Source organism: Pygocentrus nattereri, chromosome 1, assembly GCF_015220715.1.
Source record: "Pygocentrus nattereri isolate fPygNat1 chromosome 1, fPygNat1.pri, whole genome shotgun sequence".
Classification (NCBI taxonomy): domain Eukaryota; kingdom Metazoa; phylum Chordata; class Actinopteri; order Characiformes; family Serrasalmidae; genus Pygocentrus; species Pygocentrus nattereri.
This window is the reverse complement of record NC_051211.1, coordinates 13,882,010-13,907,058: the sequence shown is the minus strand read 5'-3', so window position 1 is coordinate 13,907,058 and position 25,049 is coordinate 13,882,010. Positions and strand designations below refer to the sequence as shown.

General features: G+C 40.2%; 1 protein-coding gene across 2 annotated transcripts in view; it reads left to right on the top strand.

Moving 5' to 3' along the window:
- The first annotated feature begins 9,825 nt into the window (after positions 1 to 9,825).
- wu:fb95e10 (microtubule-associated protein futsch) overlaps positions 9,826 to 25,049 on the top strand; it is a 38,359-nt gene continuing 23,135 nt past the window's right edge. For both annotated transcript variants that reach the window (XM_017720696.2, XM_017720694.2), the window contains exon 1: positions 9,826 to 10,120. The gene's annotated coding sequence lies outside the window, so the exon portion shown is untranslated. The remainder of the gene's footprint in view (positions 10,121 to 25,049) is intronic.

The following is a 25,049-nucleotide window of genomic DNA, read 5'->3' as shown; positions in this document are numbered from 1 at the left end:
AAATACCAAAAAAAATAATGACAACATAGGTCCAAATGCACTACCTGGCCAAAAGTATGTGGACACCCAAGCAACATCTATATGTGCCTGTTGAACATCTTATTCAAAAACCTTGGGCATTGATGTGGAACTTGCTCCCCTTTGCTGCAGTAACAGCCTCTACTCTTCTGGGAAGGCTTTCAACTTCATGTTTGAACATGGCTGCAGGTATTTACTTCTGATCTGCCACAAGAACATTATTGAGGTCTAATGAAGCTCCCACCAATCATATAATGTGTGTGTGATTGCATGACTGTATGCACAATCTTGTGCACTTGTTAGCAATGAATGTGGCCGAAATAGCTAAGCACACTAACAAGTGGTGTTCAAATAGATTAGTAAGACAACATAACTTACCATTTAGTGTAATCCCAGCTCAAAATCAGCACTATTCAAAAGCAGAAGAGCTAAAGAGCTTCATACTGGACAATCCTCATTTTGGGTTTAAGTTCTGATTAATTGATAAATCTTGCTTTATGAAATATCTTCCAGATTGTAGTGTTTTAAATATTAGTGTACTAAAACAAACAGAAATAATAAGAATAATGCAAATAAAAACAATGTGGTTTCAACAAGAAGTGCTTGGACCCCTAAACATCAAACATTTTGTGCAGTAGTGCTGATCAGATGAGGTCCTGGCATGTTTCTGGTCTCCAGGGAAACGGTGCAGGCTTGAATCGGCAGCTGCTGCAGGGTTGCATGTGTGTTCACCTGTGAGGCTTTTATTCACTGTTTTGGTGTGAACGCGTTCGCTCTGCATATGCTCCAGCACAGGCCTTGTTGATTATTTATTTACAACACTGCTCAGGCTCACTGGGTGTTTTCTGACTAGAGGGTGTGTGTGTACCATGCTGGGTGTGCCTGCTGCCGGCACGCTTACATACAAACACACACCCAGTTCCTTTCTGGAGAGAGAAGTGTAACTGTGTGTGTGTGTGTGTGTGTGTGTGTGTGTGTGTGTGTGTGTGTGTGTGTGTGTGTGTGTGTGTGTTTTCAGTGAAGGTCTGCGGACCTTGAGTCCTGCTGTTGTTTTGCTTGTGATTGCAAGAGGATGTGTGTGTGTGTGTGTACACTCTCAGAAAAAAAGGTACAAAACAGTGCCCCTCTTGTCACTGTGGTGGTACCCTCAAGAGTACATCTCAGTACCTTTAGTCAGGGAACATAATTGTACCATATTGTACCATATGTACCATGTGCTTTATGTATGTGCTTGATTTTAAACTGATCAGATCAGTTATGAAATGAGCTTATCAAATAACATTTCTGAGCAATGAGTCAGATTTTAAAAGCAATAAAATGGTATGGGCAGAAACAAAGCAATAGAAAGTAGAAAGGAAGGAAGGGAGGAAAGAAGGACAGAAGGTAGGAAGGAAGAAAAAAGGAAGTAAGGAAGAGAAGGGGACGAAGGATGGAAAATAGACAAAAGGAAAGAATGAAAGAAGAAAAAGAGAAAACAGGAGAAAAGAAAGGAGGAGAAAAACAATTACACAATCTACTTCCTCTTTTTGATAATTGTTTTATTCTGATTATTTTACCATTTTTCCTGATTAAAATGAATTTTTTTTATTATTATTATTTTTATTTCAGGTTTTTTTTTGTTTCATTCTTACATACAAGTTATGTGATTGGAGTGGTAGGACAGAATGCACAGTACTGTCCAAAATTTCTCCATTTATTTAATTTCCAGGCAAAACAGACATTAATTATATGTTATTCATTTTTTGGCATCAGAAGGAAAAGCAGAAAAAAACAACAAAGCAAACAAACAAAAAAACCCAGAACATTTATTTAAGAGAAAATGGCACAGAAAAATATATAAACTTTTTCAGTATTCAGTGTGTTCACTCTTTGCCTTCAGCTTCTTTTCAGGAGACCTAATTTCAGTCCATGTAATTATGCATTTGATAATGTTGAGGTCATTCCAGGGGTGGTCAGTCCACCAGCAGCTTCTTAGTTTGATTTGCTTTTCATTTTGTCTAATTCTTTTTCTGAGTAACAGCTTCTTCACAACTACACGTTTCAGACTTGGCAGTTTTGGCAGTTTTGATGGTCTACCAGGTCTGGAATGTTGATTTTTCTTCGACTTTTTCTAATGCAAGTGGATTATCTTATATCTGATCTCCTCAGACATATCTCTTGGAAATGAATATGTGCTAAATTGCTGTTTTGACTGGAAATGAAATGAATGAAGGGTCTGACTTTGCACAGCACCATGTTTGTGTTTGTGTGTGTTTGTCCTTTGCAGGTGTGTTTGAGATATCTGAGCCACTTCTGTGTTTGACAGCAGGTTTCTCCTATATAGTAGTGTATTACACTTTTATAACATCTTGGATGCAGTCAGAGGGTCTAGGCTGGGCTTGACAGTGTGTGTGTGTGTGTGTGTGAGAGAGAGGCCAGAAAAAGAGGCTGTGTGTGTACGTTTCTCTGTCAGTGTTTGACCGTGTGCCAGTGCTTTTGTGCCGTGTTGCCCAGCTGCAGAGCGAGACTCAGGGGTAAAACACACACTCTAATGGTCAGGGGAAGCGAGCAACTGGCCCTGCCCCTTCCTGCCTCTCTAATAGTCCACTTCACTCGGACCTCAACACTTCCTCCCTTTGTGTGGCCTGCTGGACCAGACCACAGCCTCCACAGCAGAGCATGTAAGCCCCCTAAATACCAACCTGAGCTCTCATCTACTGGGGCCTAGGCTTAATTTCCAGAGGGGGATATGGGGGTTACAACCTACCTAATCACTATAACTCAGCTATATAATGCCCCAATAATTAATTTTGATAATAAATATTTGGTAATAATATGTGGCAAAAACATTGTTTTTGCTGAGATACTGACAGCTACAGTAAATCATTTTTATTTACAGTAGAATAGTAAAACTAATACTGATGTAATACATATTAATTGAAAATTTTTCCCAGGTCTAAAAAACATGCAGCCAATGCAGTAAACAGGAGCCTCAATGCTCTCTGGCTTCACAGTGAAGTTCCCACATCAAGCACTAAGCTAAGCTATAATAAAATCAGGATTTTTTTTTAAAGCAATGTATGCATTAAAGTTGTCACCCACTACAAATAAATGATTTCGGATTCTAAGGGTTGGTTCCACTTTTGGTTCAAAACTATTGCGCATTAAGGTTGGAATTCTTGTGGTGACATTAGTTATATTTTTACATTTTCAAAACTTTTGCCATTGCTTTTCATTGTATGCCCCTGAACTTGCAAAGAAGGTCCCATTCAACTCCTCCCGTGTTTAACCCTTGGTCAGGGGTGTAAATCTCTGACCACACAATGATATGATACATTTTGGATGGGATGGCCTTTCTCAAGCCCCGCCCCCCAGTCAATGGTACCAACTGGGCAACAGAGCTCTAAACTGGACTGCCCTGCCCTTGCAACCCTACTCCCAACAATAGGGCCAATGCTTGGAGGAGAGCTCCTCGAAATGATTATTTATTTACAGAATTATAAACTGAATCCCCAAATATGATTGGAGCACCTACAGTATTTACACAGTGATGGAAATCAGACGAGATATAAAACATTCTTTTTATTTCAGGATTTAACATTGAAATATATTTATAATTGATTATAGTTGAGTCTACCATTCAAAAATCAATGGACTCTGAAGCATCAACCCATTTCACACCCCTCTCTGCCCCCAGTTTGTCCTGCTGATGGGGTTGAGATCATGTCCATGATAGTTCATGATGCTAATGGAAGAGAATGTGGGAGAGGAGGAGGAGGAGAATGCAGTCATACAGAGAGTCACACAACTACAAGCAGAATGTTCCATTTAGTCTGGCACTACTGCTTCCGCATGAAGGCAAAATGCAGTGACTGCATTCGCTCCACAAGTAAATGTTTTTTTACAGGTAGTGATTTTAGTTTAATCCAGCTTTTTGGAGCAATCATTACAAACAATAGCACAACTCTATCTCAATGCTCAATGAAAACATGTCCAATTTGATGATTTTAGTGTGCATCAGAGAGTCTATGTAACTTTGAGAAAGCTACTTACTAAGATGCATCAAAAAACTCTTCAGCAGTGCAACTCACACCTCAAATCGCAGCATCTGAGCCCCTAATAATACTAATAACAATAACAATAATAATAATATCACAGCAATGATAATGATAATAGTAACTTTTTATAGAGCATTTTTCATACTGGTGGCAGCACAGAGTGCTTTACAGACAGGTGATTAAGCTTAATAGAAGCTTAATAAGCTTAACGTAATAGAAATTATTAGATTATTACAATGAATTCATATATGGCAATCACATAGTTTAAATTGCAAAGATAAATACCAAAAGAGAGGTTATTAACAATCTACTAACAACAGACTTTTCATATGGTAATGATGATTAGTTGACTAGTTGATTAGCAGCATTTTTGGACCAAAAATATCTTGTTGATCTACTTATTTTAATCCATTCATGGCAGAGGGATACAGAGGGTGAGGGTGTTGTAAAGCCAAATAGTCCCCAAAGAAAACGTATTTTTTCAGATTTTTTCAGATCCTCTATTTTACCATCATAAACAATACATATAAAAACTTAAAAGGCACATGTAGGTTCAGTGGTGATTTGGGATGATAAATAAAATTGCTATATTTGTATTGTAGACATCAAAAAAAATGGTTCCTATCAGCACCACTGTAAAGAAATCTGTAACTTTCTCCACCACAAGCCATTTTACATCAAACCACTCAAAATGACTTTGTTCACATCTCAAAGGTGTAACTATGCAAAAATGTTGAAAAATAAAAGTCATTCAATTTTCAGGAGATATTTCTGAGGAGATTAGCTATTAGATCCACTTGCATGAAGAAGGGAAGAGTCAAAGCAACGTAAGTGAAAAACTCTAGTTTCCAAAACTGGAGTTTTTTTATTAAAAGTTATGGAAAAAATTCAGCTGCTAACAGCTGTCCAAAACCTGGTAGACCACCAAAAGTGTCCCCGTCAGATAAACAGGACTTAAAGCTCTCATCTTTGAGATAGAGGAGAAAATCCAGATCCACTCTTACTTCAGATCTGAAAACATCTGTAAGTGTTTCTGTCCGTCCTTCCACTGTGAGAAAACAACCCAACACTATGGGTCTGAAAAGATGTGTATCTGTCATGAAGCCCTCACTGAGAAAAGCAAACAGGACAAAAGGATAAAAAATAAGAACAGAGTATAGACTTAAACATCACTGACTGTGAAATTACTTGGATTGTAAGAAGAGGAAAATGCCACCAACTCCTAAGACTGAACTTTGGAAGTGAAGAAAGATATCTCTGCAGATTTCTTTGAAAAACTGAAAGTAAGTCTCCTGAAAAGAATGGAGGTGAACATACTATGTATTAGAATTTGATATTACTTTTAGATTTCAGGCTTCTGCCATATGTCCTCTTATATATATATATTTGTTTGTTTGTTTTTGTTTTGCTGATGCTAATAAATGAACAACTTCTACTTAATGGCTGTGGTCTCTGTACACTATCACTTATGTACCTACAACATATTTGGCTGGATGTATCAAAAGTTTGAAGGCGTTTTGTTTTTTTCACTTACTGCTCTTTGCCTTCCATGTGATCGCGTCTCCTTGTCTTGGAATGCCATCTTCGTGTCTAATCTACTACAATATCCTGTTTGTGCTCTGCCTGCTATGACAGAACGTCATCCTAAGATAGAATGTGATAGAACCTCCTCCTCAGATTCTAGAATGGCTTATTGTTCCACACCTAGTTCTATTGTAGGGCCCAAGTGGGCTGAAGGGTGTGTTGTAGGTATGTGTTGAGAAGTTGCTTGTGTCTGGTACAAATGACAGACTGTGAGATGAAAATTATTCACTTATAATCAACTATGATACGATTCATGTCCAGACATTGCGCAGCTATTGCATATCAATTATTTTTATGATAAAATACATTTCTTAAGTATGTACGTTGCCCACAAGCAACACTGTGCCACAATGGAAGGAACATACATGTAGCAAGTGCACTGTCACTTATGCAGCCACTTGAAAGGACATTGTAGGTTGCTGTATTATAAATCTAATTATTTGCAAATAAAAAATTATAAATTTGTCTTTGTTTATTTAAGAAATCTAACTTATTTAGAATCTAACATATATGCAATGGCTAGAGGGTCATAACAGTCAAATCTGTGCAGTCAGCCTAAATTACTACTATCGTCAGTTTTATTTAGAAAAAGAAATACATTTGTGAGAATTTGACAATTCTTAGTATGGTTTTAACTGTTTAACTGCCAAACACATTCTTTTCTTAAGGTGTTTTTTTTATTTTATTTTAATAATTAGGTCCATTTTACACAAGAAAATTGAATGGAACATCTAAAAAAAACATTATCATAATGCATGCAAGAGAAGGATAACTGCATAGCTTATGTATAAGCTAATTATACATGATTGCTGCAGGGAAAAAAAAATCTCCATTTTATTGTTTTTTGTTTATTTTCTTTACCCAAAATGCCCTTCATATTGTGTGAAAAATGAATGGTGAACATATTGAAATGGTCCAAAATGACTAGGGAATAAAATCTTACAGTGACTTTAAAACATGAAAAGTTGCTTCTCCTGTAAAGTTACTATGTTGGAAATGAGAGATTTTGTTCCAATGCTCAGGGTTGCACATTTGGTCTGACAACTGGGGGCAACCAACATCAGGAGCCTAAAGCTTAGCAAAGTAGGCCTACAAATAAACTTATCATATCGATACTGTATCTCATGCTTTACAAATCAATATTAAAACACAGAAACAAAGCATTATACAGGAATAATGTATATTATTATATTGTAATATTATTATAATGTAATTATTCAGAATCATAATATACAGATTCAGTTTTTTTGCCAAGTGGCAAGTTGCTATAGACCAAACCTGTAAACATAAACGGTACCTAATTAGTGGGTGGATAACTCGCATCTAGTAAGCATGGAAGCAGTTCACTTTACAGCTCAATTTACAGTAAATACAAACAGACAAAACACTGGAAAACATTGTTTGAGGGTGTAATATGAAATATACCCACATATGTAATTGATTTTATGTTTTCCCATTTCCAGTCTTCAAAAGCAGGATTATTAATCTCAGTGAGGACCTCTGTTTGGTAACACTCGCTTTTGAAGATAACGATTTAGTGAATCATTTACTTTTCTAGCTGAAGATGATATTGTCCCACACATGACCACTAAGAACAACTGCATGACCACTAAGAACACCAGAATGTGTAGGACCTGGGAATTTGATGTAATAATGCAGTGCTTTATGGGGGATCCGCCATTGTGGCAGGGTTTTCAGTCTAGGCTGGTTTAGAATAGTTGATAAACACTAACTTTCCTTCCTGCTTTACTTGATGTTGGCTGATCTGTAGCTTATTGTCTCAATAAATACATGCATAGATTAATAACATGTAGCTCTACTACCAGATCACATCAAAAGCACCTATGAAGCTTCACTGTGAGATCAACATTAAGCTTATTTCATCCTCTAATTGTATAAATATAATAGGATAAAACTTTCAACACCATTTAATGGAATTATCACACAATGGAATAGCTAACTTACTTTCCACAAACACCTCATGGGGGCTATGATGTTTTGTACTGTCCAGTTAGAAAAAACAGCGTAGATGTGGTTTGTCACCAGCAAACCCAGCTTAAGCTATATTTTCCATGCTATGCTGCTCAGCAACAAAGCACATTGATACGCTGATCAACAGCCAAACCAGAATATGTTGTGTTTTGGTTTGGTTGCTGTTCTACTGGTCAGCCAGCATGACTGTGCAGTGATATAAACTTAACCATCACCACACCAGCACTTGACCAGTTTAGACCAGCATGGAATGTTTTTCAGCAGGATGACTGAACCTTCCTTTCCATGCTAGTCATTTATGCTAGCAGCCATGGGACAAGTGTTTTTGCTCATATTTTCACACTTGAATGAGAAAAATGAAATCTGTGTTCGATTCTACACATGATTCTATGTGACTGTAGACATTTGTGTGACTGTGTGCCAAGTAGCACAATATATTGTTTTATTTCGGCCGCGAAGCTAGCTTGCTAGTAAGGCCGCTAGTTAATTAGCCTATTTAAACGCTTTAGAGTGACATAAAATTACCAAGAGCTCTATTCAATTGTTGATTGTGGTTATTGTAATGGTTCCACATGTCTCACAAGCAAGTGGGATATGAACTAGAACTAACACAGTAGGTTTAATTTTTTTCCCTGTTCGGTCAGTTCTAGTTTTTTTTTAAGTGCAGAGAAAAATGCAAGTGAATATTTCTGCAATTGCAGGTCTGGCTGGTGCAAGTTTATGACAATTACAAAAAAAAAAACCCACTCAAAGTCATGAAGAAGTTCTCTATCTGGAAAGATGAGATTGAAAAAGGCTGCTTTTCCAGTATCTTGTTAAAACAACTCTCAGCATTAGCGCACAACAGTGCAGTGCTATCTGCATTATCCACCCAGAGGTAAGCTTTACGCTGCTGTGATGTGAACACTGATTTGTCCTATGAATATTTTAGCAAAATCCCACATTATGATAAATATGATGATAACGTAGAAAAAGGGAGGACTGTTAATAACCCTTAATATGGGGTGAGTCACCAGTCAGTACAGCAAAGCAGTGGTGAAAATGATACCAGGGAAAGTGAATACTTCTTTCTTTTTTAGTGTTAATGACTATAACTAAACAAAACAATCATCTATTTTGGCTTTAGTTCTAAAAAAAATGATATCTGACAGCTCTTTAGCATCTCAGCTATGCACTCTTTGACAACCATCATGTGTCTCCCAGATTTTTCTAAAGGTGGAGAGGATGTGCACTAGATTTTAAGTGCACTGTAATGAAGTGAGAGCAAATCCAGATCCATGCCCAGTGCAACAGTGTGTTACAGATGCCGACATGGTGCTAGGGCTATGAAGGGCGTTCAACAGGAGGTGAGCATGCCCGACATGCCTATGAGAGCATGCGCCTTTCTCAGCCTTTGTGCTACAATAGCAACGCTTACATGGGAGCCTTTGTGTATGAGACAGTGGAGGACAACTCTAAGCCTGCACAAAGGCCTGGCTCCTGCAGACAGACAGGCAGACAGGGGAGGGAGGGAGGGAGGGAAGCAGGGAGGCAAGTAAGAGAGAGGGAGATGCCAAAAACTCAGCCTGAGTTCTGTCTCAAAAGTGCAGCACAGAGTGCAAGCCAAAAGACAACGGCTTGCATATAACAGCCTTGAGCGTAAGCCTAGCTGGAGAGAGCTTGTCCTCAGCATCCACCTTGACCCCCTGTCAATTTTCACTGTGGTCTTCACTGCTGCACCATGCAGGTAGCTGCAGCAGCACCACACCGAGGACGATCAACCCACAAAAATAATTCTGCCTTATATGGACATAATACGCTTTGTGGGGTTTTTTTATCAGGTTTTTGTGTAAATATTAACAGCTGCATCAGTGCGAAAAGAAAAATTTAGAAAATATAAAATCTTCATTGTCCTTCTCAGAGCACGCCGTGCACAAAAGAAACGGCGGGAGCGTACATCACGAGGAGGGGAGGGCTGGGACGGGGAGGAGGGGGGCAAAAGGGGTTGGAAGGATTTGGAACTTTCTAAACGGGGTAAAAATGACATCATCCCTAATTTGCATAAATCTCAGTCTTAGCCCTGATTGGTTCGGCGGGCTGGAGAAACCCGAAGCCGCTTGGCTTTTCATTCGCGCGTTTGAGTTTAACCCCCCCGCGCTTTGCCCGCTATGGTTCGGCCCGCCGCCCCGGCTTTAGGGAGCGTGTGCGTGTGCGTGTCAACTAGCAGAAGCGTTCCTCCTATTCTTCACAGGAGACGTGCATCTCTTTCTCTCCCTGTCTCTCTCTGTCTCTCTCTCCCTTCTGTTTTATTTCATTTTCCGCCTGCAACACGGCGGTCCTGATATTGACGCAGCTCCAGGCGCTCTTTCTGTTCAACTATAACTACACCTCTAGTATTTTATTTATCGGCTCTTTTGTAATCCGTGCTGTCCCGGCTGAGGAGGAAAGAAAGCCCGGATAAGTGCAACTTCACTGGGCGTAGCTGGAAGAGGAAAAGCGCTGTAGTTTCGGTACGGCTTTAGGTCATTTCTTATTTTACTCATTTTTTATCTATTATATCATATTTCTGTTACAACGTGGGTTCGTTTAATGCCTTTTATGTTATATTATGTTAAATTCCAGTGAAATATTAAGCCAGTCTGAATGAGCGCCTGAGAGGGCGTTTTTGTCTGATTTGAATGCACTGGACTGATTCACTCTGCTAGCTCTGCCGGCTAAATCTATTAATATGCAAATGCGTTTGTCTTGCCTGCCGCCGTTTTGTTCTTCAGCGTGTTGGAATAAAGGAGCAGTGAAATATGAGGCTAATATGTCGACGTATCTGTGTATCTACATGGATATAAATCTAGTTATCAGTCCACGGAGATGGTTCAGAGGTTTGATGGCAATTTTATGGCTTCACATTTCTCGTGTTATCAGATTTGTGCTGTTGAACTTGTTGCTTGCATTCTTTTCCTTTATGAGAGGTTTAGGTTCAGCTGGGCTTGGAACGGGGGTCCTGGTGTTACTCGCTATCCTTCAGTCTGTTTCTGAGTTTGCAGACTTCAGCCCTCCGTTCCTCTCAGTCCTCCTTCTGTTCTGAGCACTGGACAAAGACGAATTCAGCTTCCTATTCGCCACCTTCTTGATAGAATTTTCCCGTTCCACCTTAAATGATGCAGCAGTTCCATTCTGACGCCCGAGGCTGCACCATTTAAGGTGGAACGGGAAAATTCTAACACGAAAAGTGGCGAAAAGGACGCTGAATTCAGCCTCGAGCATTCTTTCCTATGAAATGCTTTGGCGGATGGTGTGTTAGAGCAGAGCAGCAGGGAAAATAGGCTAATAGTGCTCTCTACTATCGGGGACCACTGATGTCCAGGATCTGGATGGAGGTGGAGGCTCGGCTAACTGGGCGGTGGCGAAACCGTCATTGTATCCGAGACTGATGGCCCTCAGCTCGGTCTCAGTCACCCTCACAATCCGCCGGTAAAAGCCGAATAACGTCATTCATGGGTGGGTCAGTGGCGTGTTGTTGGGCGCTTTTCTTTTTTGGCTGGGACGATTTTTTCAAAGCGCCCAGGCTGCTGAAACTTTTCTCCGCCGCCCCTGCCTCCATCTCCATCCTTTGGGGTCTATTGTTCTGCAGTTGGTAGGGCGACTCCATTCATTCTTCTAAAGGGGACTGGGTTCATTCAGCCATCATTACCACCCAGTTTAGAGAACTGTGTCAAGTCTCCTATTTTACACCTTGTTTAATCATTTATGTCATTTCTGCTAGTTTGTCAGAACAGTTTTATTCATTGCGTCAGACAGTATCCTAATGTGGCAGTTTATTTTTACCCATATCTTTTGTCAGAATCTAACATTAGGCGAATATGGGCATCCAGACAGCATTGTCAGTGGGATATACCAGCAGACAGGCAGTCTGGTGTCTCCATCCCCACAATGGAAACCGGGAGGCAGTGAATATTTGTGTTGTAAAACTGTCTCCTCTTCGTGTGGAGCACTGCAGAGCAATCCTCCAGCGGGGTGATTACATCTGGCGAAGGCAGGTCGATATTTTTGCAATGATCTGCCACAAGGTATTGATGCCTCCCCAGATAAATTGGGTCCTAGGGCGATTAATGTGACTGGCTTTGTAGAGGCCGGCTTGTAGTGTTTGGATAGAGTCCAGGATGCCAGGTAATGCCATCCTGCCTCTGGAGAGCCTGTTGAGCACATTGTAAAGTTCAGATTGGAGCCTTGACCTTCGAGTGTCCTGCTTATCTCTTTTGTAATCGTGGTTCAAAGGGGCGTAACAATACATCGCTTCTGATTAATTCATTGATTCTAAAAGCTGTGGTTCTCTGGGTCCAGTGTACACACAATGATGCATGCCAATGCCTTATTTATCCAATAAAGAATTTGTAAAACATACAAAAATTAGGTCTACACCTACACAGAGTAGCACCCTGTATAAATATTCTATTTATAAGGTACAAATGCAGTAAAATGAAGCTACAGAAATCTTATAACCTATTAGCCCAGCATCACCCAAATATTCTGTAATCTTGATGTGCTTTAAATGCAGTCTTATACAAAAGCTTGACCCTCAAACCCACCCCCCACCCCGCCACTGATATTTCAAAGTGAAAATAAGTTAATACTTCATCTTCAGGAAATAAAATTTGGAATTTTTTCTGCAGATTTGAAGGGAAAAATGTAATTTATTTGCTGAGTTTACCATGTTAAAACAGTATTTAAAGTGTACATTAACTTTTGCTCAGGCCACATTTTATATTTTAATTTTCCAATATGTTGAATTCAGCAAATAATTGTGTACAAGGGATATTGCTTCATTAATTGTGCATTGAAATGTTCAGGAGTGTCATAAAAACATAATTTGACCAGGGTGCCCAAAGCTTTGCATAAGACTGTACATCATTAGTTATTAAGTCTAAACAGTCTGACACCAATATTTTTCAAGCAGTTTTCTGCAGATAGAGATATGATTATGATATCATTGTGCATCCTTAGTAGAAATGTAAAATGTATTTGTTGGATGCTCTGGTCATATCAATCATATTATTAATAGTGAAAGGAGTGGAATATGTGTCCTAATAACATCTTCAATAATGCCGGATGCCTTACAGATTGAAATCGTGAATCCTGAGGTTCAAGCCGGGTAACAAAAGCAGTTTGGCTTGTGTTAACCTGCTCTGTCTATTTGAACATGGTGGAATGACTCACTGTAGGCGCAACTGTTTAACCTATGTGGTATTACATTGATTTGTCTCCTGTCTGCTGCTTTATGAGTCTTATTGTAGGATGGTCTATTGATTTTAATATCAGAGTTGATATTTACCTGCCAGCTTCTCCACAAACGAAAGACTTAAGATGGCTGTCTGCTCTGAGAGCGCTGGACCTCTGGAGAATGCTGTCGCTCGATATTCTGTATAGCTTATTTAAAAGTATGGATTTTGTTACAAATACGGGCTCAGTGGCCCTTGTATCATGACTCAAGGGTATATCATTTTGTCTGTGCGCATTCTAACTGCAAAAATCGTAATCCACATTTGATATGAAATCGTTTTGTTGCTCGGACCGTCATTTCTTATTTTTGTCCGGGAGCAGACAGATATAAAGATGTCATCCCGTTTATCCAAGGTTTTGCCATTAGGTTCTGTCAAGCTACAGCAGTGACAGTCTTGCAGTGTAATGGCAGCTTATTTAGCTTTTTTAGAGTATTTAGTGTACTTTTTTTTTTACAGTATTTAGAGTACTTTTTTTTACTTTTTAAGAGTTTTATCATAGAGTGATTAGCAAACTTTAGCCAGTGGAACAGCATCTGTGATGCCAGGTGACCCAGCTCAGCAGGGGAAGGCCACCACAGGCACCACACCACCAAGCTAGCTATAACGGTTACTGTTAATGAATTGTGACAACATCTGATTTGTCTGATTAGTTCAGTGTTAAACGAAATTGTTTTGCATGTTTTCAAACAAACCTGTCTCCAAGGCAAGTGGCCACTTAGGCCACAGGCTCCACACTTTTAGCGGTCAAAATATGAAATGCTGTGGACAGGGGTACTTGGGAATAGGCATTATCTACCCCGTTCTTGTACCATCAGATTACACTCAAAATTAAGTTGTGCTGGATCCAGACATCATTGTGAAACTCAGCAACAATAATTGCCTCTAAATATCTGGCAGTGCCTCAGATATGGATCTAATGCAGAATGATCCGAGTGTGCATTGTTAGTAGATATAAGCAAGAACATGGGGTGCTGACCCTGTTTTCTTTCATTCAGCGTATGTAACCTATTACTAAAGGTCAACCCAAATGTCCTTAAGCATTTTGGGCATGTTTTTGTGCCATCTTCCAGTACCGCTTCAGAAGATTTGTGGCCCAGTTTAAGATGTCTTGTCTGCCTAACACCCAAGCCTGCAGGCCTTTTGGGTTCAGGCCTACAAGGCCTCCAATTACCCATGTGTCATATCATGACAAGTAGTTGCCATGGAAGCCTGGAGAATGTGGGAATGACTCAGCCGGCTCCAGGGCCCTCAGCGATTGGACAGTCTTGCCATCCATCTTCCTTATTCCCAGAATAATTACTGGAGGAACTGAATGACCTCACAAATGTCACAACCGGCCCCATTTATAATCATCTAAGCTGGCACCGGACTCTGCAGTTGTACGATTATCTAAACCGCAACGGTCACCGATACTCTCAGGGTGACCACTCTGTGGCTGTCAGTGTTTACCCAAGATGGCCGTGCCAGAACTGCTGTGGTTTTCCTACTGCAGCGCGTACATGTGCTTTTCCAGATAATGCTCACGATCTCATGCTCACTCTGCTGCGCTCAATTGCTGCAGTTCAGATAATGCCCCTACGGGTGAGTACAGTTGTCACCCGTGACAGTTGGCTCTGGGGTTTTGATGCTGCATTGTGTTGCAGCTGCGGTCATTTTCACTGTTTGTATATTCTGGATTCCTTCAGTGGGGGTCATCCTCTTCTCTGTCTTTTGGCCTTTTATAGGTTTAGGTACTGTTGAGTTTAGGGCTGATGTTTTTCCGTGAAATTTTCAAATAGCTAGAATTGCAGTTTTATTTTCCACATTATTCAATGTTGTCTTCCAACTTTTTCACAGTGGGGAAATTTAACCTACTAATGTAGAGTTTGTGAACTGGCAGTCTGACACAATTCACATTTATTCATTCAACCTCAAGCTTGAAAAAAATGAAAAGGCCATTAAATTGTAACAATGGTCAGAAAAATGGCAATGAGTTATTTTCCCAAAGTTATTCAGCCCTTGTCATGTTTTCGGATGACCACACGGCGATGTCATAATCGATTTTGGTTAAGTAACACTCATTACCCATCATGTTCCAGTGAAGGTGCCTGCTCATGGTTGGCACAACTGATCAATATGCTGTATGCACGGCCAGTTTAGTCACATGCAAGATGCACTTTTGATCCCCGCAGCACATGGACCAACTGATTTGTTGAATGCATAGTGAATGTAAACAAGTCTATTATGCAAATTAGGTCTGCTCTTAGAGATGGCACTGCAATCTGTATCAGGCTGATGTTAGCAGAAAATGCTGGTTTGGATATTGAAAGAAAAAAATCATGATTAAATCCTGTAACAAATCTAGCCTGAAATAGCACTTACCCAAACTGTGTGATGTGATGTTAACTGCATAGTGGCTTATTTTAAAGCATAGACATTTCTAAAGAAGAAAAATTAGAGTTTCTGTATAAGTAATTGTTGTATTTTAATGCCAAGTATTAACATATTCCTCATATCGAATGCAGTACTGATAGGTGAGGCCAGGAATAAGCAAGTATATGAAGTTAACAGCCCAAAACTATTAAACATACCCTACATAAGAACCCAGTTTTGTTAAAAACTGAGGGGCTGACAACCATACATTGATGATTATATGGACAATTAGATCAAATGACTGGACTATATAATGTTGGTGCCCTGTGATGGATTGGCGACCTGTCCAGGGTGTATCCGACCTTCCGCCCAATGACTGCTGGGATAGTCTCCAACATCCCCCTGCGACCCTGAGGGAGAAGCGGCTTAGAAAATGTGTGTGTGTGTGTGTGTGTGTGTGTGTGTGTGTGTGTGCGTGTGTGTGTAATGTTGGGCTACTTAAAGTTAGATTCAGAAGTCATGAAGTTATTACTAGGTTATAACTAGGGTTACTAATTAAAGTAAGAATAAATGTTGTGACTGGGCGTAGCATTAGCTCAGTGTACCTCAATATCTCTCCAAGGCAGTCCCCATCCACCATGATTTTCTCTGTTTGCAAACCCCTGTGTGATTTCTGCACTGGACAACAAACTTTTGCTCTGAGTACATGGATGAAATAGTTGTCTTATCTCTTGTGGACATAATACATTTTGTGGTAGTTATGCTGTTGTCCACTCAAAGTGCTCTCAAACACCACGGCACACCACTGTGTACTTTATTTTTTAGTAGGCCTGTCTTCTAATAGATCCAATTATGGTTAACTTTGGAAAAGAAAAAAATAAACAGAGGAATTAATTATCACATGGAGGAATTACAAAACCGGTTTCTATTATTCAAATATAGCCGAGGGAAATCAGAAGGTTTTAGTGTCTGAGGAGTAACATAACAGAGATTGCCTCAGATGAGCTAGTGAGCTAAAACTACAGCCCTGGATGCGGATGGACTCTTCAGCAGACAATGTGGCAACATACAGTGTCTGAGAAATATATCTGTTCTGTGTCTGGAACTTGCTAACGTCAGCCTAGGCTGTTTAGTGTTAACAGATTACAGATCTCTGCATCCTTGGCAACACACCCAACAGTAGCAAGTATAATCTAACATACTTTCTCAAATATGCAAATGAACATTTTACAGTTTTGTTAGAACATAAAGTTGGCACTTCACTGAATTGTAATTGTACATGTTTTCCTTCTTCCTGTGATTAAAATGAAATAAATACCTGAACCATCATTCAATAACACCTTGAATGGTTATGTGTCAATATCCATAATGCAGCAGTTGACTCAGCTGTTCATTGTTGCCCTCAGTATCCAGTCAGAGTGTGTTGCACCTGGGAGGGATCCAACTCGACTGTGCCAGTCACCTCATAGCAGAAGGATGGTTAATCCTCTTATAGGTAGAGTACTTTCCTGTATTGTATGTGTGCTTCTCTCCGTTAGCCGGCAGGCGTATTGGCTGTCTGGTGCAGATGTTATCTGCGGCCATTGTGGTGTGTGTGTGTTCAGTGCTATTGATCGAACCCCACCAGCTGCTCCTGTTCAGCACTTATCTAATTTGGCCTCTCCGGCAGGGTTTGTCTTAGTGCAAGTAGAGAATAATGGTAATAGTCTCTCTTCAGGTTACAAATGACACTAGAGATTTCCTCTATGCCCCCTGCTCTCCTCCATTTGAGGGGACAGAGGGGGATAACTGGTGTCAGCCCACACATGTCCCACTAATGCACTGGTGAGGGTCCCTAAATATGAAGTCACCCATGCACTTTCTCCCTGCAATCATCCCACCCACTCTCAGCCACAACGCTGCCTTTGTGACCGCTCTCTCTGGACCTCTCCACCAAGCTGGACCTCATCAAAAACGTGTTTGTTGTGGGCCCTCTTGTCGTGATGACTGGTGTTGGATGGTTTGTGGAGTTTATTTGTTTCCAAATGTACACTAGGCCTCTTTTTCTTTCTATCTCACTCTCTCCCTCCCCATGGGCTGGAGGACGGTCAGGCCGATCGTGCAGGATTAGCATCAGGCTTTGTCCAGGGTTAACGAGCCCTGTCGTGTGTTAATCTCTCTGCCCCCAGGGAACCAAGCCTCCTGAGGCCGGCAGCCATAATGATTCATGCCAGCGCTCACAGCATGGGGGGTGATGGGACCAGCGCCTTTGCTGGAGCTAGTGGAATGAGGCGAGGCCAGGGGGGTGCCCGCTGCCCACATACTAAAGGAAAAAATTGGTTGTTCCCAGAGGGATGGTAAATTTTCTGGTAAATTTTGCTCATTTTGTCCATAGAATGCAGACAATTCCCATTTAATTCCGTTGAGATTTGGACGTTTCCTCTTCCTTTGTAAATTAATTTTCTTTTCCTGTATATGCTGCATAAACACATTCTTCAAATTGACCCATTTTTTCAAACATTTTAACCAAAATTGGATTTCCACTTTTTGAACATCATGCGACATCCCTATTCAAGATCTGGAGTATGTTCCAGAAAACTCATGCAAATCTTCCTTACAGTACAGGGATTACCTTGCCGTTGCTTGGATGGAGCCCAGGTGACCGCCACACAAGCTGTTGGCCTACCAGCCAAGTAAACAACAAAAGGTACATCCTCATTCGCCGCTTAGGCCTACTTCAGTCTGAATGCCCTTGGCTTTGCCCCAGCGATTAGGTTTTGTTTCCTGACTTCCCCCAGAGGGCAGTGGCCTCAAAAGGGGTTTGTTATGGCCTGACGTCACCACCTGTACAAGCATTGCATCTCCTTCCTCTCTCGACCTCCTCCACATGTATTCTGGGAAGACTCTGGCAGAGTCGAGTGAGCTTTGTTCACAGCAGTTTGTTTGTATGCAGAGCCAAGGCGGCTTCCTGACCTTCTGGCTGAGGGTGTAGTGGGAATGTGCTAGCGACGACAGCAATCTCAGCAGCGGGGGAAGCCACTTGGCTTTTGTAAACTCGTACATGAGCAAGTGTCCTACACCTCTGTGCGTCATTTCAACACTTCGGCCAGAAATCAAATTTATAGAGTTTTCCTCTTAACCCAAATATAGTCAGTGTTTGCTTTAGTGTAGTTTCTAAGGAAAATAGTGGATACTTGCCTGCTGAAACCTTGCTAGTTTCACAGAACTGATGCTGTAACAGTCCCTCCTTCAGTCTCATGTTTGGTTGGGATGGCCCAATAGGCTTTGTCTCTAAGCCATCCGCTGTATAAAGGCCCCAGTCAAAGCAGTGCTAAAGACAGCACGCCTAACGGGGAGTTGAGCCTGCTAATGGAGAGCAAGAACACAGCCCTCCAGTCTCTCCGCACAGATGCCCTTACAGAGATGGTCAAAGCACAGGAATAGCATTATGTAATCTCGGTGTAATGGACGCAAACAACCGTTGGGCAATTCATGTGGTTGTGAGAGAGACCACTTGATTTCTCGAAAGACTGGTCTGTTTCATAGCCCTCTCTGCTTTAAGGCCTGAACCTTCATGTGCTTGCCATATGCAAGCTTGTATCAGGGTGTATTTATGGCATCTTTGATGAAAAGTGTTGGTAGGTAATCATGAGGATTTTTGATTTTGGTTTAAGAAAGAGGCAACACTGTTACATTTCTCATTTATCACTTTCTTGTTTCTCAAATTATCAAGAGGAGGCACAACACCCAAGAACACCCGAATCGATATGAAGAACATCAAAACAGCAGAAGCAGCAAGTCCCTGCTAGCATGCTAACATTATCTGTAGCTCCAGTTGCTGAAATTATGAAAAAAATCATAAAGGATGGTGCCAGGGTACAAAATATAACTAGATAATAAATAATGGAATTTATTGCCTTGTTTAACCACCAATTCTCTGTTGTTGAGAAGGTTGGATTTCGAATTCTGAGACTACTGTGTGTCTGGAATTTTGGTTTTGGCCAAAAAGTTCATTTGCATGCATCACTACTGTTTTTTTATATACCTTGTTTACAAACAAAGTGGGTGTGGCTTAATCAGAAATTAGTGTGAAGTGCTGGAAATTATTTATGTATTTGTTTACTGGTTAATCAAGAAGAGCTGGCATTAAAAACTTACTTTAGACAGTCTAGATTTTTAAACAAGCATTGTTACTTTTAAATATTGGTAAAATATTTATCTACTTTCTGTAGTATTTAAGTAATTAGATCAATACCATAAAAGTAACGCAGAACCCATAGTGGGACAGAAAATAAATGTAAACAGCACTGGACCCGATGGTTATGTTGTGAATTACCGTTTGGAATCAGCAGTGCACCATTTAAATTGTTTAACTTTGTTAACTCAATCGCCCACTGTTTTGGCCTTCCTTGATTGTATTAGTACCATCCTGCTGAGCCTTGGTTTTAATTGTTTTGCCGTTCAAATAGGTGCCTGTGGAGTTTGTGTTTGTATGTGTGTGTTTTTGTGGTCCAGTTTCTTGCCCTGTGCCCTTGGTGGGCACCATGCCACACCATGGGGCACCCTGGTCAGCGAACTAAAGATTTTCTCGCCCTGCAGTGCAGGGAGGGGTTGCCCTCTCTGAACGAGGCCTGTGTTCCCCTGTGTTTGGGGTTGGGGATGTAGGGGGAGGGTCCCCTACAGCTACCACTACACTGAACGTGGGCCGAGCGGGCTAGCGTGCAAGGGGGGAGATGCTGGATTGAGATACTGCATTGTCTCAGTCTGCCAGTTAGAGATTGGCTGCGGTTAGCTCGGGCTCCACAGTGCATTAGCGAGGCAGGCTTGATCTCAGCAAAATGCCAAGGAGTGATAAATGGCTGATGATTACTGGGTCAGAAGCCGTTAACAGCCTCTCTTCAAATGGCCAAACCAAGGCCTTTGGAGAAGGTAGCGCTGCCAGCAGATCCTCCTTAAAAGGGTCTTATACAAGAAAAAAGGCAAATGGCAGTATAGTGGTTCAGAAATCATCACCTTTGGTATCAGCTAACTAAATTGTTCACAAAGCCACTGTTTGTGAGCTAAAAGGTACAACCTTATAATGCGACTGTGGCTAGCTGAGCTGAAGGTGAAATAGAGTGGTTTGACAACTGCATGTAATCCACCAGATGTGTCTGCAGTAGCCTGTAGCCTTTTTAAGAGTTGGCAGGGGAGGGGGGTTGCAGGGGTTTCAGTGGCTTACAGATTTTACTGAAATGCCCATCTCTTTAGTAGATTTACAATATGTCACAAATGCGCTTGTGTTTTGAATCTAAGATCAGTATTTTTCTTCTATTATTTTGTAGAATTCTAAGCTCAAATCACTGAAGACATGCATTTAGTACTCAGACATGTATTTACGCAGTGATACTGTTGACCTGAGACAAATTATAGTGTTCTCTAATTCAAAACTACATCACTGATACGCCCCTCTGTCTCCTCCGACTGTCTCTCATTTGCCATCTTTTGATGATGATCTTTTTCATCTCATTTGATGAAAACCATGGTCAGTTAGAGTAGAGTGGGGAGAGTGGGGCGGAGCTGGTGTTACACACCCACTCATGTTCAGATGACTGGACTTTTTGTTTTCAGTTGATCAGTTCTAGGAACTTGGATCATCTTATTATACCATCTTATCAAAAATTAGCTCAGAATTGAAAATCGTATATTATTTACTCTTATTTCTATCATGACTGTGCCATGAATTTGAATTGTGATTTGTATCTATGTCATATATGATGTTAATGTATTAGGCATACACTGATGTTGGAATTGTGGAAGCCGAAGTGGATACATAAACCTTTATAACATGGATTAAAATTAGAGGTGATGTGGCAAAAATGACGTCACAACATTTATAGACATTTTCATTGTACACAATATGTATAACGATATTTTGGCCCAGAGAAACAGTGCGCAAGTAGTGCTACATTTGAAAACTGCCATCAGCATTTCACATACTGCACTGCACTAAATTCATTTTGACAAGACTAATTATAGAAGTTGTGGAAGTTATTGTAGCAAGATTTTGGACCGTTTCTATTGGTTCATTGTTCATGAAATTTAAATGCAATGCTAAGGGTGACTGGACATCATAAATTATGCAAAAAAATGAAAACAGCAAAAAGCAGAAGCCATGTTTACCCCTGATAATGATGATATAAGGCCATCTTTCTGATTTTCATATGGGATAGTAAGAAGCTGAAAATTTTTTCAGCATCTTCTGCTCCATGCAAATTCTCACTTCCGTTCCCCTCACAATTCCTCTATTGATGGTTATTTAAAGAAAAACCCCAGGGACTTGCAGCTGTACATACTTCATGCTGAGATTGCTATAGAAGCCCAAGCCAATCTATTCATAAATGCTATTAGCGCTGGCTAATGTTTATTTATCTAGCATTTTGTTACACTCTGTTTTGGGTTGTTGCGAGCCACCAACCCAGTGCGTTCTGCGCTTCGATGCCATCAGCCCTCTATCTCCTGCTGAGTGGTGATTTTCACATTAGATTTTCACATAATGCAGTTCTGAGGTAACTGAGGAATGCATTTATGCATGCATGCACTTCACTGCACTGCGCATGCCCTCAGATAAAGAGGCCACAGTGTAAATTCCCATTAAAATATGCTGATGACCTGATTAAGCAGAGGAGGAGGACCCTGAGGACTGCGTCTAGACGAGCAAAAAGGCTCAGATCATCTGGCTTTGTGGGAGGCCTCCCAGAAACATTGTGTGTGATGTCAGAATGTGTGCAATACCTCGGTTGGTGGCACACACTGGGTGTTTTTGTACGATATGCCACATGTAAGATGAGAACACATTCACACCTTCTCCATCCATCCAAAAGCAGTAAGCATATTAGATTTGTTTGTAATAATAGGGTGAGGCCTTATCGGTAGTAATGAGTGTCTTGGTTATATTGTAGAAGGGAAGAATGTTTAGATGTTGCTGGGCTTCCATTTAATTAATTTTACTGCATTCAAAATGGCACATTTATAAAATGTTTATGTATCAGCACAAACATATGCAAAAGTTTGGGCACCTTTTGTCCAAATTACATAGTGTTGATTTTTAAAGTTTAAAGAAAAAAATACAACAAAACATTTAAAAATTCTGGCAATGAATAGGTTTAGCTGACAAAGGAGTGGTGATGCACCATTCTAGTGTGCAGCACTGTTGGCACAAAACATGATCTGCATGGAAGAGTCATCAGAAGGAAAACTTACCTACGATCTCATTACAGAACTCAACGTCTGAAGTAGGCAAAAAGGCATCTAGATAAGCCAGAGGTATTTTGAAAACAAGGACTATGGATTGATGAGGTAAAGAAAGAACTCTTTGGCCGCAGTGACCAAATGTATGTTGAGAGAAAAAAGCATCTGAGTTTGTCAGTTTAGTTCTTTACGTTTAAGAAACCAACAAAATAGGCAATTTGGCCAGGGGTGCCCAAACTTTTTTACAACTATACGTAAAGTATTGAATATTAACATTGGTGCCTCCATTGTTAATGCTGTAGAATGATGGGCTTTGGATTAGTGTGCATGATCCCTTTTTCAAATCAAAGCTATTTTTAATTTATAGGTGTATGATAATACCAGAATCATATCAGTATCAGCCGATTTTGCGTAAAGAAATATTGGCATATTTCAAGCCGATATTTGATGATGTGTTTATAGTGTTCTGGAAGAGCCGAATGTTTAGATGACGCTAGGCTATGAAATATTTCTCTATAATGATAGTCCACATGGACCAATTGTTTGATAAATGATTATGTACATGAGAGGAAAATATTAGATACCTACTTTTTTCATTATTTGGAGTAGCCCCTCCCTACCCCTCCAGGCCTCCTTGGCCTCATGGGTGCTTTTCCAATAGGCTTTGCTACATAAACCTACTTGATGGAGCGGGTGGGGACATATTTTTTACATAAAGTTTCATTTTGTAAATTAATTTATATATTCATTCATACTGTACCTTGTGAGGAATAAGGCATTTGATTAATGTAAATACCTTTTACTGAGGGGTGAGATCCAGGTTGTTTAATGTTGGAGAATGAGCATTTTAATAATGGCTCAAGATGCTTTCTCCTCTCAAAAAGGATGTACAGATTGTTATCTTTAAAGGAATACTGAGGACTTTTGACCTTTTTATCCCCTTTGGGGTTTATGTGAAGAGGAAGTTAGTCCTTTCTCACAGATTACCTTTGTTTGTGGGGCCATTAAGGGCACCAAGACATCCCTAGACTGTTAACTACTGTACAGATTAATAGGCCAAAAAATATATAAAGACAAGCTGGTACTTTTTCATTTTTAACACTGAGGTCTACTGTTAGATTTTAGGGAACAGATAGCCCAGTAGACCATTTGGATAATGGTCATTGCTGATAACACATTGTAATGTCCTAACATCTCAAAGTGTCTAGCATCAATAAATAAGCAAGGTGATTCAACTTAATTCAAAAATCGGATGTGCTTTAAATCGAGATTTTTGTTTTCTTATACTGATGTTGAAACCTTGAGTATTGGCCTATACTTATCTGATATTTCTTCTTTAAAAACTGCTAAAACTTCAGAATGAGCTCATTTTAATTGAAGCACTTCACTTAAGATGAACATCAATCTTTTTCTGCTAATAACAGCCTCTAGCTTTTACAGATACGGCTTCTCGTCAACATTTTTAGTCTACAAAAGGAGTTTAAAGCTCCTTTCCAGGTCTACTCTTGTTTGTATATTTACTGAAAATGGAATCACATCTAATGTCTCGCACTAACAGGTTACTATTTACATAGCTAATTATGTTTAAATAGGCAAAGTGAGAGCCAAGAAACCCAACGTGTTATTTTAAATGGGACCTTGTTTACAGAAAATATAAAAGCTCACGCAGCAATAAAACTAACAGAAGACACCAGTTGGAGACGTAAATTCTTACATAAAGATCAAAACACATCCAGAACATTTGGTAGTGAGTCTGGAGGTTGGATTGGTAATGTCTCAGCTGTGGATTGGAGAAACAGAGTCATGCTTCAGCCCTGTCGCCTCCTGTGAGTGTGTGATTTATCATTCTGGCACAGCGAGGGCTTAACCACGCCAGCATCCCTCCACCAGACAGAGGACTAGAACTGTGAGGAGGATGAGAGAGGGAGGGCACCACTGCTGGAGACTTTATATTAATATTCTATATAATTTATATTGTTTCCAAGGGTGTAAATTTCATGTCAGATGTAGAGACACTATAAACTTGTAGGTAACATTAGCTGAGTCATCCCATTTTACAAATTTTCTGGTAATTTGTAGCTAGAAGACTGTAATTTTATTGAAGTTAGTGTATGCAGAACAGATAACCCTCTTGCATTGTGTATGTAGACTAGATTCTTCTTTCCTGCATGAGTTTTGGATATTGGAAAAACATTTCTTTGCCTGTATATCCTTGTATATCAGTGTAAGAACATTCCACAGATAATAGCATGTCTTCTTACAAATGACTACTAACTATGGAAATAGGTGTAATGTATCTATGGAAACAGATGTAGCATATCCATGGAAATTAGTGTAGCGTGACCATAGAAACAGGTGTGGCACAACCATGGAATTAAGTGCAGTGTAACCATAGAAACAGGTGTGGCATAGCCAGTGAAATAGGTGCAGTGTAACCATGGAAATGGGTGTAGTGTAACAATGAAAATTAGTGTAGTGTAACCATAGAAATGAGTGCAGTGTAGCCATGGAAATGAGTGTATCATAACCCCAGAAATGAGTGCAGTGTAACACTGGAAGATGGTGTACCGTAGCCATAGAATTAAGTACAGTGTAACCATGG